Source organism: Diuraphis noxia, unplaced genomic scaffold, assembly GCF_037042655.1.
Source record: "Diuraphis noxia isolate RWA-SAM2 unplaced genomic scaffold, SU_Dnox_SAM2 contig0001, whole genome shotgun sequence".
NCBI classification, from domain to species: Eukaryota; Metazoa; Arthropoda; class Insecta; order Hemiptera; family Aphididae; genus Diuraphis; species Diuraphis noxia.
Window position 1 is genome coordinate 65,370,588 of NW_028301711.1, and position 18,628 is coordinate 65,389,215.

Here is an 18,628-nt window from a genome sequence, read left to right on the forward strand (position 1 = left end):
AATTATTATCCTGATTTTTACGCGGGCCCGAAAGGTAGACTTTTGTTGGGTTATGTTCAAACAAAAAAAATTAAAATAATGATAATATCAATTTTATTTTGATAACACTACCACGGTATATCTTAAACTGTGACCACTACCACATGATATTATCTCCACAATCACCGTGGAAATAACACCACGGACCACGATTTAAGATATACGCACGGACTAAGATATATGTATACTATTAAACAGTAAAATATGTTACACCCACCCAATACCCATAGAGATTACTCTATGCACCCACCACAAGCTATGGTGTTTTATTTTAATTTTGTTAATTTTGTACATAGACCTTATACTCTATACTTATAAGGTCTATGATTTTGTATTATATTCAAGAACTGAATATTATTGTTCTGTGATTATATTAAATGTGTCGCCATGATAAGAGTTGTTATCACAAATAAAAAACAGTTAGAAAATTGTTCGAGATTTTGCCTCGTTGACTTCAATTTAAAAAAGGTAAAATATTAATTATTATTTTATACGTTTTCCGTATATTAAGAATCCCTAAAAAAAAGTTATGTATCATAATTTATTGATAATAAGAAATATACAATGTATAATTAATGTACATAATTATAATATAATATAATATAATATACATAGTTAAGCTTAAAAAACTGAAAATATTTGATTTTAACTAAACTTTGCACCAAACAATTTTTTCTATTACGCTTTATACTTGATGAAATGTTTCAAATTAATCTGAACATTGTATTTTAGTTTGCCGAATGTGTTCAATAGGAGTTCAGGTTCCAAATCCTATCACAATTACAATGCAGATAAATCTTTTGATTACTTGAAGAATGCTAGACTTAGACTCGAAAAGAAGCATCAAAATCTTATCATATTTCTAGGAATATGATATGTTAATTAGGTATTTTTTCTATTAAGAAAATAGATTAGGTAATGAATACTAGTGTAATTTAATTTTTATTATATTTTTAAATTATTTAGACCAGAAATCAAAAAACTATAGATCTTCATCTGAGGATGATACATCTACACTTAAGAAATTAATTTTTTTTTCAATCAAAGCAAGATTTTTCTTCATCTTATTATACTCAATCCAGCAATTCGGAGGATCGGCGTGCTTATCAACTCCACTCTTGCGATTGAATACACAACATCTGACCTGAAAAATTTGATAAAAATGTAAAAATGTTTACATATAGATATAATTATTGTGCAATCTTTGTGAAGTATGTAATATATTTTAAACTAAGAAGACACTATACATTTATGGTTTCCATCTTAAAAGTGCGTGGTACAACAAATTTACACTCAGCAGATCACGTTAGTCTTTGTTAGTTTAAAAATTAGAGTGAATCAACCTATTATAATATTCAAAAAAGTATATTATTTCTGTTTGTGTGTGGGTTTTTTTTTATGATTATGAATTTTTAGCAAGTTTTGAGTTTATAATTTAGCAGAAATTAAAAATGCTCATAATTTACATGAAAACTGAATTATTGTAAGAACCGCACATATAAACACAGATAATATACTTACCATCAAGTTTCATAACAGATAACGCTTGTAAGATGGAGACAACAAATGCTTAAATAGTGTATTAGCATCTTCTTGAGATTTACACTATGAAATTACCTCCCCTTGACGACTCCAATATCTTTGACGTTTTAGGGCCTGGTCAATTTCAATTTTATCATTCAAGGTTTTGATGTCGAGCTTTTTATATACCATAGCCAAATTGGAGTGCTTTGGACACCACCAAGAATTACACTAGATTATAAAAAAAATTTGTTTTATGTTAAATTCTAAGACCATCTTGCTAAAAATACACATATGTACCTAATATAAATTATACGTCATACAACGTGGATTATACATAGTAAACTCTTGAAAATAAAATTACAATTTTAATAATTTGAGATATGATTAAACAGTTTAATGTACAGAATTCTTTCAATTTCTAAGTTTAATTAAAATGTGAACATACTTTTTCATCAGTGAGTTTTTCTTGAGCTAATAATTCTTGTTTGTTTTGAATTTTTTCTTTTTCGACCAATAATTCTTGTTTGTTTTCTTGTTTGTTTTCAATTTTTTCTTTTTCGACCAATAATTTCACATCATTTTGTAATGATAAATCATTCTTTTGATCCAAATAAATATTTTAAAATATACATATAAATAATATTTTTAATTAGTATTTAATGTAAATTAGATATTTAAATAAATGATTTTTTATTTGTTATTATTTCCCAATTGTATTTTTAATGTGATGATTTCATCTGCAAAAATTGCATTATCGTCACTTAATTTTACATTTTCTTTTTCCTTTTTTAATAGTTGTTTTTTTAACTGTTCCTATATTAAGTTAGTTTTATTAGAATTATTGGTTATATTGATTCAAATTTGTATTCATGTTTACCATTTCAATTGCCATGTTTTCAAGTTCATTTGTTTTTTCTTCCACTAAACTTGAAGCATCATTCAACTCCAAGGTCTTAAGCTCGAGCTTATTTTTCACCGTATGAAGTTCCTGACAAGTTTATATGTTGTGCTATTTAATACCATTTATTTTTATTTTTAATAAAATAATTACCTGATACAATTCATCATTTATGATTGTTAGTTCCTTGCAAGAGGACTTATAATAACCATATCTTTTTAAAATATAGCTATGGTTAGCTTTTTTACTTTCTGTTGAAGACACGACAGACATGTTAAAATTTAATTGTATAATAAATGTGTTAAACTTTCGACAAAATTTTTACTGTTAAGCCTATGGTGACAATGTACCTGGTGCACTGTTAAATTTATACTAAAATCCCTATGTCTTTTGTAAAGTTATTATTTCACTTATCTTTATTACTAAACCAGTTTCATACATCACCAAATATACCAGTGTAAGTTAAAATGATTTCCCTATGTCTGTATTCTGTATTTAGATTCTTTATTTTACTTATTTTCATTATATTGAAAGGTTAGGTTGGGTAGATTATGTTCTATATGTATAACAAAGTATAGACCATATTTTTATTTCTATCTTAATATTTTTTTTTTATTATCTTTCAATGTTTATAATACACAATACAGCTTCTATGGAGTAATAATTTACAAATGAAAAAAACCCAAACATACAATTTAGATGCAATATGTATTAGTATTGAATAATACTTTAAAATTTAAATAAAAACAATTTTTTTTTAATATAAACATTTTTACATACAAATTTAAATCATTAACAAATTGTTTTTTTCTAATAAATGTGAAAAAAGTACAAAAAAATGTATTTACATGCTAAACAAAACACAAGTAAATTTTCATTTTATTTAAAGAATTTTGGGGAAATATCAATTACCAATTAATAGCAGACACCACTTTGATTACATTGTAATGCATCCAAGCAATTTTATTGGTGCAACTTATTTGTGTCCATGGTTCAATGACATTTGGTTTACAAGATACCTTTTTTTTTTTTTTTGAGCATTAATATCAGTAACATCACGAGCTTATACTCATTTTTTTCAATATAATTTAAATCATGTCATATTCTAACGAAGAAAAAATGGATATGCTTAAATGTTATACACAGTGTTATGTATTATAAATATAAATAATAACATAAACGTATTATATAGACATTTATTGTTGACAGTATAAATCGTAATGACGTACAATATATTTCTACTCGCTAATAACCGATGGACAGTCCCCACCGATCGTAATATGATACTTATGATTATTGTTAGTATAAACAGTATAGTGGTAATATCATATAATATAAATGCTGAATATGCAACATCTTTTTCCTTAAAAAAAAAAAAATATATATATATATATAAGTAGTATTTTGTGTATTGCTTAATCGCTATGTTAGTGTGTTAGTAAGTTTAATTACATTAATTATAATCACTTGGAGAATATCGCTGAGGTGGTTTTCTAGATCTAATTGGTCTGGGTGTTTTATTTATTATTATAGTATCAGGATTTTGTTTTGCACCTACGGTTTCGATATTTTCAGTATTTTCATTTATTTGTCTAGTGGGTGTAAGTGAAATTGAATTATTCGCTGGTGTCAGCGATTTATCAATGAGTAATTGATCATTGTGTCTCTTCCAAATAGTTCCGTCATCGAGCTCTACATCGTGTGTATTACAACTAATGGATTTGATAATTTTACCCTTTTGCCATTTATTGTTATTATTCCTATAATCTCTAGCTAAAACATTATCACCTGTATTGAATGATACTATCCTATTACCACCATTGTTTATTTGTGATATTTGTCGTTCAATAACCACTTCACTTGTATTCGGCATTAACGCGTCAAATTGTAAACGTGTTGATCGACCTAACATTAGTTTAGCTGGCGTTTCTCGTGTTGTTGAATGAGGTGTATTACGATACATCAAAAGAAATTTATTTAATTGGGATTGTGCAGTCGAGCATTTTTTAAAAAAATTTTTTATTGTTTTGACTGCTGATTCCGCACAGCCGTTTGATTCTGGGTGAAATGGAGCGCCTGTCATATGCCTTATACCTAGATTTTTGCAATATGCTTGAAATTCAAAACCAGTGAAACATTTTGCACCATCTGATGTAATTGTTTTTGGAATTCCAAATCGTGCTATCGTTTCTGAAAATTTTTGAATAACAATTTCTGCTGTCATAGAATTTATTTGAAATACTTCTAACCATTTTGTGGTTGCGTCAACAATGACAAAAAAATATTTATTTTGAAATGGACCCAGAAAATCGCAATGCACTCTAGTCCACGGTTTTTCTGGCCATTTCCAAGGTGATGTTACATATTTTGGCGGATTTTGCCTGACATTAATACAATTGTCGCAACTTTGTGTGATATTTTCGATTTCTTTGTCCATTCCTGGCCACCAAAAGTATGATCTCGCTAAACTTTTCATACTGGAAGAACCCATATGACACGAATGAAGTTCCTTGAGTATATTATTTCGAAATTTAGCTGGTATAATAACACGGTAACCCCATAATAGACATCCCTGTTCCACTGCAATTTGAGTTTTTCGTAAATTATATGAATTAAGTTCTAAATTTTTAGAAAAATCACTATTCCATTCTCCTGTTTTGACTGCGTTTAATACTTTGGCGAGAATTGTGTCTCTACTTGTTTCAATTTTTATTTTAGACCAGTCTAATGTGAAAGGTGATTGTTCGTGAATAAAATTAAGACTAATACATTCTTCATTATGATTTTCAATTTTTAATTTTGAACTTTTTATTCGTGATAAAAAATCGGCTGTATTATCTTCGGATTTTACATATTTTATGTCGAAATCGAATGATGATAAAACATAGGCCCATCGTTGTAATCTATTAGCCGCGTAAATTGGGATACCTTTCTTATCACCGAAAATATATATTAACGGTTTATGGTCGGTTTCTAATAGAAAATGCCTACCATATAAATAGTCATAAAATTTCGTAACCCCGTAAATAATTGCTAAAGCTTCTTTTTCAATTTGTGGAAATTTACATTCTGACTCAGATAGAACTCTTGATGCATATGCTATAGGTTTTTCAGTACGATCTAGGTACACATGGGAAAGAACTGCGCCTAGTGCATAAGATGATGAGTCTACAACGAGTTTAATCGGAATATTATGATCATAATGTGCCAATACGGGTTTCGAAATTAAAATTTGTTTGACTTTATTGAATGCTTGGTCACATTTTGGTGTCCAATTCCATTCACTGCCGTTACGTAAAAGAGTGTACAATGGTTTTAAAATATTTGCAGCGTTTAGAATAAATTTTATATAATACGTAACTAAACCTAAAAATGATTTTAGCAATGTTTTATTTTCTGGGACAATGGCATCGTTTATAACATCTGTGTGTTTTGTTAGTGTGTGTAAACCATTTTCATCTAACCTGTGACCCAAATATTCAATTGACTTTTGCATAAATTTGCATTTATTCAACTTTACTCTTAAACCTGCATTTGACAATACATTTAGTAATTTGTCTAAACGAGCATTGTGCTCTGTGATAGTGGAACCTGCAACAATAATGTCGTCTTGGAATATACCTATGCCCTCAAGACCTGCTGTTGAAGTTTCCATAGCTTTTTGAAACTCCCCTGCTGACGACTTTATTCCAAAAGGGTTGCGTGTATAGCTAAATAAACCTTTATGTGTGTTAATAGTGGTATATTTGCGATCAGATTCTTTAATAACCATTTGTTGGTATGCGTCTTTTAAATCTATTTTCGAAAAATATTTTGAACCACTAATATTTGCATATAAATGTTCTATTTTTGGAAGAGGGTATTCAGTCCCTTCTAATACCGGATTTATTGTTATTTTAAAATCACCGCAAATTCTAACCGTGCCGTCTGGTTTTAATATTGGTACTATTGGAGTTGCCCATTCGCTGTGGTCGACGGAAACTAAAATGTTGCTTTTGATTAAACGCTCAATTTCGGTTTCAACTTTTCCCTTTAATGCTAATGGAATAGACCTATGTTTGTAAAATTTAGGTACTGCCCCCGCTTTGATATTTAATGAAATTTCGTATTTGTTAAAAGTGCCTATTTCATCTTTAAAAACATTGTTATATTTTTTTATAATACTATCGACACTTACGTCATTTTCAATACTAAACAAGGTAAAACATTTTATGTTTTTTATATCATTTCGACCTATTAATGGAGGACCACCATTGTCGATAACATAAAGGCACATTGTAAATTTTTTATTTTGGTACACCGAATCGACAAATATTTTTCCTATCGGTTTAATGTCGTTGCCGACGTAATCAGATAGCGAAATGTCATTTTTTTTTAATTTGATATGACTAAACAGTTGATGATATAATCTTTTTGAAATTACGCTATGTTGTGAACCGGTATCAATTTCGAAGCTTACATTATTGTTTTGTACAATTAAATTAACTGTAAACGGTTTTACCGCTTTATTTTGAAAATTTTGATCAATTATGGAAAAAAAAGTATTCGAAAGATCATAATTAACTGTTTCGTCATCATCATTATTATCATACAAAAATTTATTTTGTGTTTTTATATTTTTCTTTTCTTTCGTACCCTTTTTACATACGGTGGACAAATGACCTTTTTCACCACAATTGTTGCACTCGAAGTCCTTGTATCTGCAGTCTTTTTGAAAATGATTGGAACGGCCACAAATCCCGCATTTGATTTTTGACTCCTTGTATGTGTTGAACCCCTTCTTGGCAGTATGTCCATTATTTTTTTTTTTGGTACTTCAAGTCTGCGTATTCTTCTTTTTTCCAGCCACTCTTGTCATTTATTGCAGCTTCTTTGGCTGTCGCGATTTCCATTAGATTTGAATATGTAACTCCAATTTTTGAGGCATCCTCTTCTAACAGACGATCTTGGATTGGTCCTGAACCCATTCCGACAACAAATATGTCTCTAATGACTGTTGTTAGTTCCGACGAAAACCCACATTTTGAAGCAAGATTTTTGACACGTGCACCCCATTGGCACACCGATTCATCTTGTCTTTGTTTAGCTTGATAAAATGTATACCTAGCCGCGAAGTATGATTTTATTGGTTTGAAATATTTGTTCAAACTTTTCATTAGAGTTTCATACTCAACATCGTTTGGCGTGCTAGGAACACATAAACTAAAAAGTACTTTGTGAATTTCCTCACTGACTGATGATAATAGAATGGCTCTTTTTTGAATATTATTTTCGATGGCATTTGCCAAAAAAAAATTTGTCAATTTTGACTCAAAAATTGTGATATCCATACCTGTTTCAAAGTTTCCAGGTGACCCAATAACTTGATTGAAGTTCGTTATGGATTCTGTCTTAGGAGTTGCCATTTTGTATTAGTATGAATACAATACTTGAAACTTCTAATGCACTAGTGATTACGATTAAATTATTATTTTCTTCGTCGCCAATTATTTGTTATGTATTATAAATATAAATAATAACATAAACGTATTATATAGACATTTATTGTTGACAGTATAAATCGTAATGACGTACAATATATTTCTACTCGCTAATAACCGATGGACAGTCCCCACCGATCGTAATATGATACTTATGATTATTGTTAGTATAAACAGTATAGGTGTAATATCATATAATATAAATGCTGAATATGCAACACACAGTGTAATAATAATGCTATAGCAGCTGTTGGGTATACAATCGGTAATTCAAAATTGCGCGGTCGTATGCGATAGGCATATGCCGTTATGTTGTCGCCCTGCTGCGCCGCCACCGAAAAACTGTGCGAGTGAACTTTGTATCTCAGAAGAAGGGGCCGGTACCGTCGCGGTCAGCCGACGGCCGCCAGCACCCGCCGATATACACTTTGTCGTTTCCGAGCCGTTTAGGCAAGTTCTCGTACATGTCGCGATCCGGTGCGCCGCCGCCGTTAAAACGCCATTTTTGTTGTGTGTTCCGTGCCATCAGCCTCGTTGCTCACCCGAACCTTTTGCCTTTTTTAACTCGTCGCGAACGCCAGTTTTCGCGTTACGAGTGTCGGCCCGTGTGCCGACACCCCGGCTCATTGTTATTGGTCCGTCGTGGGCCGCGTTAGCGCCGCGACCCCGAGCTGTGGTCACCACGTATCCACGTGTTTGTCGTCGGAGCCGTCCGCGCTTTCGACGCTTTCGTGTCGCACCGCCCGTGGTGCACACGAACTTGTGTATGTCGACCTCCCGTGGTCAGTACACTCATTGTACATCGTCGCCCGCTCGTTTTACCTACGCAGTGCGAATTTGCCGTGGTCCCACGGTTCACGCGCTTCACCGTTTATCCGCCGGTTTCCTCATCTGTGTGCGCCGCATTTACGCCGCGTCGCCACCGAGGTACTGGTGCGAGTCGAACATCGTTATTTGGTCACCCGTCCGACGACGGAGCCTGAGTTACCTGCCATCCTAGGTACTCATTCCGCGTACGCATTGTTCCGGTTTTGACTACCTCCACACCATCGTCGAACATCAGCACCACCTCCGCGGTTTCGTCGACTCGCTCGTCACATTCGACGGAGGTGCAAGTGTCGCACGCCAGATCGACGCCCGCAGCCGTGCCACCGTCGTCGTGGGTCAACAGCAGCATCATCGTCGTGGTATCAGTTCAGCGTTTATATCAGGTCGTACACACGCGTATTCTTTTGTATCATTTTTTTTATTGTCATAGGTCTCCGACGTGCATTGTCGCGCTATTATTCTAATTGATTTATTATTCGTCGTCTTCGACGTGCATCTGTATTAATATGTTATTTTTGCCGATCGGCTTGTGATCGCGCTCTATTTATTGCCACTAACATTAGTCTGTAAGATTTTCGTATTGCAGAATATCATAATAAATTGGTTGTATATTTTAGACCGCAAACAACGGTCTTATATTTGCTTTACCGCATTAGGTTAGGTACCTCGCATCATCTTCCTGATAGATATAATTCTCTATGTGCAATCAGCTCCGATCTCATATTTAAATACAGTCCACTTTTCTTCTCTCCCATAAGGTTATCGACTAGGGTAGGTAAGTATCGGCACACAGGACGGGTTGCGTGTTCGCCGCCGTCCATGCGCGCACTCACACACACGCACACACACGCACACTCGTAATCGGCTTTGCATGTGCAGCCGTCGTCAGCACAGCAGCAGTTAGGTTATATACTGAACTTTATGGTGACCGTACAATTCCTAGCCGTTTTACTTTTTCAAGGATTCAAAAGAATTTACTTTTACACGGTTCTTTCAATAAAAATAATAGAAAAAGTGTAAGATGAAAGCGAGTAATAAATGAAAAAAATACTATTATGGTTCTCGCACATTTATATAAAAATCCACATACATCATTACGAATTATATCAGGTTAGTAGTCAAATTTTTGTTAACACTTTTTAAAATTATTTTATGTTATGATTATTATTTATGTTAACTTCATGGCTAAGGTCATAGTTATTCATGCAATCAATAAATATTGTATGAATAAACTTTTAAATTAAACTAACAAATTAAACTCACAATTTATTTATATTTATTTGTTGTAAGCCGAAACTGGAATAACATACAGTTCTTGCCAAAAAATAGCAAAATTAAATAAATTCCATGATTACAAAATTCAATTAATACACCATTTACGTCCAACTGATTTTGAAAGAAGATTATACATGGTAGCTCAGTTTTTAACAAAAATAGATGAAGAACCGGACTTTCTAACAAATATTTTATGGACAGATGAATCACAATTTACAAATAATGGAATGATCAATAGACATAATAGTCATTATTGGTCCGATTCAAATCCTCATTGGACCAAAGACATAAACTTTCAAGTTAAGTGGGGAAGCCAAAGGTAGTATATTTCTTAGCGCTTCGCCATTGATGTTAACTGCGACGTCTCCTGCTATATATGGTACAAGACCGATACCGTGGTGTTCTTCATCTCCTATCTGTAGCCCAGTCTTAACCATGTTGCCATTCCAGCGCGTCCTGCTCAATTCGGCTACCGTCGATATAGCCTTAGTAACCACAACCTCGACAGCTATGGTCTCAATCAAATGAGACCATGCAGCACTCATCTCGTTGGACATGTTGACAGTCGCGTGCTCAGCTGCCCCTATTCCTAACCATCCGTACACGTGTTCGGCAAATGTAGTTGTCACTTCACCATAGTGTACGTCTAAGTTGCCCTCAGGTCCGGGTATCGCAAAACTTTGCTCTGCTCTGTTTTGTCTGGTCTTATTCACGCATACCAACATGATTCTCTCATAATTTCCTTGCACTACAGGGATACATGCTTGGGGTAAATACCTCAAACGCCATTGGGACGTGGCAATGCCTGTGGCGACGTTCAACATTTGCGTCTGTATGCTCGCCGCGTGGTTCCACCAACCCGTCGTGGTGAAACTGATTATATAGGGGACCAGCCAATCTTGCCCAGACCATTCTTGTCGTACGGGGATTATCACATCTGGGTCAGGCATGCCTATTTCCATGCTTAAATCACCACTCACCATCATTTGGTATTCCGTGATTGTCGATATGGTTATCCTACTCGCTCCATCTCCTATGCCTGGTCTGATTTGCCCGTTTTCCTGGTTGTTATGTGCAGACCACATTGTCTCTAGCGGTGCTGTCCTACAATTCATGACTACTTCGGTCACCGCACGTTCATGTATAGCTTTGTAGTCGGAAACCTGTGCGTACACTTGCCAAAGCAAGAGCAAGCGCACAAGTGGTGCTTCATCATAAAAATCGGCTGGACGTTGTTGTGCTAGAGATATCAAAGCAACGAGTGACTGCTGGTCCGTCACTCTCGTCACTTGAACGAAAGCTCTTGCGGTGGTGGTGTTTGCGAGGTCTGAATCCAACATAGTTACAAGTTGTTGGCCAAATGGGGTGGCAGTTGGTGTGTCATAGCAACGGTGGGGTGCGTTGTCAATTACCACAAGAGGAGTAGGTATCCACACCTTGTGGTTGTCGACCGCAGCCACTTCTTCTTCAGCAGGGAGTAAGAACCCGAAGAGCCGGAGTGATGAATAGTACGTGCCGGGTGTTCTGGCGGACGCTCTGTTCATCGGCCCTTTCACGGATTCAGTCATAGTAGGTAGTGTTGTCGTGTTGATTGATATTGCCATCGAAACGTCGCGTGAAAAAAGTTTAAACAAACTCTTAACACCGGACTCTTCTTCAGATGGCGTGAAGTGTTCAGAGCATCTGTCATCTTCCTGAACTTTTCCCTTCTTTTCTATGTCGCGTTCTTTACTTTCGGGCGCCCTGATATTAGCGGCCCTAGTCGTATTCTCAGCAAAATGGGTTGGGGCACCTCCCACATCCGAACGGGCCCCGGGATTTTCTCTGTTTTGATTTTCCATCCCATTTTGTAGACTGGTGGGGACACAACTCCGGCCAAACTTCTTTGCCACCCACGGTTTGACGCAAGTCCTCGCCGCTTGGGAGTCCAGTAGCGCTACTACTGCCCCGAGTGCAAACTCTAGTTCTATGGCCGGTAACGGAACATCCGTTACTCTTGTTTTCCCCGTTGACACCGTTGCAATTGCTGGAGACTCTAACCCTCCGGTCCGCAGATCCGAGAAGCGTTGTCTCAACTCAAACTTTGAGTCTGTATCTGAGTCTCTCCTCTTGCTATTTTCGCGTGGATAAGGAATGAACTCCTCGGAAAAATCTTCGGATGTGATCGGACAAATTAACAACTGCTGTGTTAACTTTTCTTGTTCCGCATCACTTGAAACGCTTTTCGTGACATTGTTATCGGAAGGATAACTCACCTCGGTGATATCTTCACATTTGTCCGAAACATTTTCAATCCTGACTGATTTTCCCGCCTTGTTGTCCAGGTGGTCGGTCCACCTTTCCGTCGCAGAACCATTTACCCGGTCCATTGTCACGAACTGTGGTTCCTTCACCAGAACGTCGCTTTCAATGGATTTTCTCGGATGGCTTTGGCGATTTCTCCGATGTTTTTTTCGGAGGTTCGACGGTTTTCACCGGACAACTCCTCACTCCGGAGGTTATCTTCGGGTGACCTAAGTTTTCCTCCGGAGGAATTCCGTCCTTACCGGAATTCGCCGGTTCAGAACTCGTCTGGCCCATTTTCTTCGGACCCTTTCCCGAGTCTCCGGTCCGTAACACTCCAAAGTTCCTTTTCTCCGGGTCAGTTTTGGTAGTTTGTGGTTCCTGTACCGGAACATTACCAACTGCCGAAGTAGAACTTCGTTGCTTACTTCTCTTCGGACGACTCTTTGTTTTTTCGCCGGTTACTTCCTGGCCGGTCGGGACCCGGCGGTCCCGCCGGTCGTTTTGGCGTTTCCCGACTCCGACTTTCTTTTTGGACATGCAGCTTGCCAGTGGTCATGACTACCACATACTCTGCATCCTGATCCAGTTGTAAGTCGTTGCTTCGGATTTGGCACTTGGGATTTCTCAGCACTCTCAGTTTTCCGGGTATCCCACGATTTTAACTTTGGTGGTCCGCCAGTGCTCACTCCCGCCTTAACCGGTATTACGGCCTTGCTTCCATCCAGAACATGGGCAAGCGCTCGTAATTCACTAAACGCTCTCAGTCTCTGAATACGTGCATGAATTCTAAATTCATCACGCATGAGTCCAATCACTGTCATTACCACCGCTTCTTCAGTCAGCCCAAGGTTTAACCTCCGATACAACTGGTACTTGTGTAGAACGTACTCCCCCAGTGTTTCGTTCTTGGTCTGAGCGGTACTTAACAGTTCCGATTGTATGCTCGACTGTAATTCGTCCCCGTTGAACTTTTCCAATAGTTTAGATTTGAACTCTTGCCATGGTAAGTCCAACGCTCTCATGGTTCCCCGCCATGTTCCTGCCTGAGCCTTCAGCTGAGGGGCCAAAACGGTCACCCATCTAGCCACGTGGATACCAATTTCTTCGAGTATTGCCTCGGCCTGGAGCAAAAACCGCACTGGGTCTTCCTCCCTCTTACCGGCAAACTCTGGTATCGACGCACGGGCCATATTCAACTCATTCTGTGGAATGAGCAGGCTGTCGGGGAAATGTACGCGTTTTACACCGGAAGAACTACTCCGTAACGCCTCCCTTTGACTTCTACCGAACCCTTCGCCGGACACTCTTGACAGATCACCGAAGACACCGAACATTTCACCGGACACTCCGGACTGGTTACCGGAAACTCCGGTACAACTCCGATTTCTTGGGTTTTCCCCGGTCAATCTGCTCCGTATGTTCGCCCATCGGCTCTCAAAACTCACACTTTGAGTTTTGACCGGAAGATTTTGACTTTCGTCCGGGCAAATGTGATTTGCTCCGGATATATCGCTGGTTGATGGTTGTTGGGTATTTCCACGGCATGAGCAACTTGCTTGCTCCACCCGTTCGGTTGACTTGAGCTTTTCTTCGGCTAACTCCCGTTCCAAGCGTTCCACGCTCTCGCTGAGAGTAGCGATTGTCAGTTGCTGCTTGTCGACCGTTGTTTCCAACCCCTCCGGCCTATCCAACATCTGCTCCATGAACTGGTTTATCAAACTCTTTTCAGAGTCGACCTCCTCCTCCCCAGTTTGAGCCACCGATGTTTTCCCTCCCGGTACCTGGGCTGACGTCTCGTCAGTTTCCCCAAACCGTACTGATCCTGGATCCATATTTTCCTTAGCCCTAATATACTCTTCTAATGCTAAGAGTTTATCGGCCTTGGACCCCCCGGTCTCAATACCACGTTTCGATAATTCCCTGTTAATATCGACAATATTTAACTCACTAATGCGTTTAGCAACCATTGTGGAGATTAAATTTAATTGCTATTATCTATCTAATTAAATTACGATAGATACGAAATTACGTAACACGGGCTATCGCTGGTAGAGATATGTACTTTCCAATCTATAAATAGCCTAAACCACGTTTAGCACTGTAGGGATTACGCTAAATTATGCAAATTTTGCTACAATTTACCACCTTAGATTGGACAAGCCCTTAATATTTTATTTATAATAAAAAATCAGAATAAAAAAAAATATTAGGAACCGGTATGATCAGGACACCTATTGTAGGTTCTTTTAACCTGATATGTGCTAATTTAATTTAATTTACGTAAAATTATTTTTATTAAAATTAGCACTTACCTTACTCCTTTATCGACTGCGCCAATGTAGGTGTAGGAACGGTCGGGGATGCTGATGCACTGTATAAATTTGTAATGCCTCGTTTATTTGCACACAACTCGTTTATTATACACAATTTAAAACACTTTACGTTGATCACGGATCGTTACGTGTGTGTTCGATGACGGTCCCGCGAAAGCTGCTGACCCCGCCGTCGCTAGCCGCCGCCGGCGGCCCGTGCCGCCGGCGACGGCCAGACCGGTTTTCGGTCGCGATCTCGCGGACGTCGATGGAGACGCCGCGGTCGTTGCGATAACGACCGCGACAATTGGGCGGATGTGTTACCTGTATAATATCTTTAATTGTGGTCCGTTCCAATTTATTCTATATTTATATTTTACGGCAATTACTAATTTCCTTTTATCTCTTATCTTAAATTTATAGCCCGTGCGTAATCTTGAAGCAATTAACCGGACAAGTGAAAATATGGATACATGTGTAGTAGGTAGCCATATTTATTTGTATTACATGTATTTCTAATTGATTTATTACATATTAGAACTGGGAATCATGTTCATAATATTATTTCACACATGTGTTACCGACTACTGACGATTATTTGATATTTTATTCTAGGTAATGGTCATGCTATGAAAATTAACAAAATTAACCTATTAGATAACATACTCGATAAAATAAAAAGGATACTTATTGTTTTATACATATTCCCTTTGTTTTGAAAATTTTGAGGTGTAATTTCAATCCATAAGCATTTAGTTATAAGTATTAATTATTAACACATTTATTATGTGACCCTTTAAATCTCCTACAAGCTAACACACATCCATGGCGTTCAAACGTCTCAGAATCAATCTATATGTAGTATGATTTTGTGTAAAAATGTATTTTATGTTAATAACAAAAATGTATATTATTTTACCCAATGAGCGGTCACACCAATAAAACTGCGATGTTTCGTACTCCAGATATCAGCAGTTGTACACACTTTGATTTTAGGTGATTTTTGAAATATTTTGTTTAATTTTTCACATATTATTATTTTTTTATCATCTAACCGTCTTCCTAAAGTTCTTCTCGATATAACACTAAGTTCAGGATCAATATCTAAGTGAAAAATTAAATAATACTTATTAAATTTACTCAAGGTAAATTATATATTTCAAATAGATTATTTCATACATCATACATACCATGAATAATTTTAATGAAATATTCATCGGACACCGTTGATAGTGGTTTCATACTATTCACAATATAATTTATTATATTTGAATCGAGTGTATTTTGTTTAGAAGTGGATAATTTTAATCCATTTATTAATTTTGTTTGTTTTAATACTGGAGACGAAATGGTATCGTCACTACATATTTTTCGTTTAGATGATCGTGGTTGTGACTTTAAATGAGTTTGGAAATCTTCGAATTTATCTTTATGTATTTTCTAAATAAAAAATGAATTATTTTCAGATATTTTAAATTACCACAAACTTTTGTATTAAGTATAAAACATACATTCAGTAATTGTTTTAAATATTATTATTTGATAATAGATACCTTAATATGGGTCCGAAAATTTGAGTTGGCTTGAATGGAACCAGAAATCACAGCCTTTTCATTATTGCACAAAATACAAAGAGCTCGAACATTTTCATTAGGTATCGATTTTCTTAATAGTAAAAAATGTTCCATCAAAAATTGGATGGTTGATATTTTTTTGAGAAAATTCATCAGCATTCATTTTAGTAACTTTTTACTTATTAATAAATAAGGAAAAATTTACAGTAATTACTTACTTATTAATAAATAAAGAAAAAATAGTAAGTAAAATAATTACAGTCACAAAAAAATATTATTTACCACTATGCGTCTATGCGAGATGACGAGACATTAATCAGTGACGGACAGCGATGAGATAGGTACTAGTGGTACTACTTTAGATCATATACAATGGATGGAGCTATGTGTGTATTTCTCGTATACCGAACTGTGTCCAATATAACACCCCCCCCCCCCCCACTCATTTAATTTCAGGGAATAACAAGTTTATGCGCCTGCGTCGTACCGGATCACAATCATATCAATGCCCATTGATAAGAAATAAAGATGAGTCGCAAATTTAAAATTTTACTTTTTATTCGTTAAAACTTAAAGTTCGAGTACTTCGTTAGTTCGGTCTTTGAGTAGTTACGCACTTTAAATATTCACAAATTCAAATATCAATACTTAATCATGCATCGGCGATGTTGTTTTTTTTGTCAGTCCTCAGCATTTAAAGTACCAGGCTTAATATTACACAAGTAAGTAATTGAAATGTAAATAATTAAACATAATAAAACATTAGATATATTAGATTGTATAAATAATACACAATATAATATGGTTTATAATAAGATTACACCATTATGCCAAAATGCATACATTATCAATTTCGGGGAGAAGTATACGTCGAAAATTTACAAAATTAATTTTATTTAGAAATCAATAATACCTAGGTACTCATAATACTCATTACACAATATTATTTTAATTATACTTACTATTTTTTTTTATATAATTACAAACCTACATAAATAATACAATAGTCGACAAAACTATTGACAATATAATATAATGACTGTATAGATATTATAATTTATTATTAATTATCATATTAATGTAGTTAATTTTTTTTGCATTTGTATCTTATAAGGTTTAAATAACCTTAACTTTAGTGAAAAGCATAATATTCTAAAATTAATAATTAAAATCTGTAAAATTGCCGTCAGACGTTGATTTATACAAATTAAAATAACAATCAAATAATTAAAATATATAACATTATTGTATACATTTTATTTTAAACTATTATTATTTGGCGCCATTGCCCTGATTGGCTTGTTCCTATGCAAATGCGCACAAGTAGTTAATTCCTCAAAACTACAAATAAAGTGGGGGGTTATGTTGGACACGGGAAATTATCAAAGTAGCTCTATCCATTGTATATGATCTAAGGGTACTACAGTTACAGACACGTAGAGGTAGTCACAATTTTTGTCGATTTATACATAGAACATGGACAGTTAAGATAGTACATATACTACATGTCACATCTTCTATATTATACGACGTATAAAATAATAATAAAATAATCTTTCAGTATCGCTACAAATTACTAACCATTACATTTATCAGTAGATAGAATTGATAGAAACATATAGTAAACAATTATAAATTACTAATTACACAAATATTATGTAATTAATTATCAATTACAAATTACATCAAAATTTTATAGTCAATTACCAATTACAAATTACTGAAGTAATTGAATTACTGTAATTGAAAAGTGCCCAACCCTGCTTGCAACAACTAAAAACATTATTTATACATACCACAATTTTATTAGCACCAGTACCTGACTCCCAAGTTCTGATAATCTGGCCTGCCGTGAAATGCTTTTCACAAATAACAGTTTTAGGACCGACTTTAAGGTTGGAGCGAGGTATAGCTTTTATCCATTTAGATTTTAGTTCCTCATCTTTTGGAAATAAAAAACAGGAAACTTTTCACAGTCTGACTTTTCCAGATTGACTAGATTATATATTATGTTATAGATAAATATTACATACCAGATTTCCCTACGGTGTTAGCAATAACCAACCAAATATTATCTTTATGTTCTGCATCTTTATATTTGTTGTGGGACAGATCAAACAACTCAACATTTTTTCGAACCATTTCGATAATTTGTTCTTCTTCTCCCGAAAAATGCAATTTATTCATGCACGTGATTATCAAAATTCACTACCCAAAAGTTGGTTTGTGAAATAAATCGAAATAAATAAATAATATTAGTATTATAATAATAATTAGTACTATAATAATCTGAAATAAATCGACGGTCGCGCGCATCAGTCGCAATACACTGCTCTCGGACCGGTGGTGTCGCCGGTCGCCACAATATAGTTCAGTCGCGCGACAAAAGTCGCGCGTTGGAAACCAGATAAT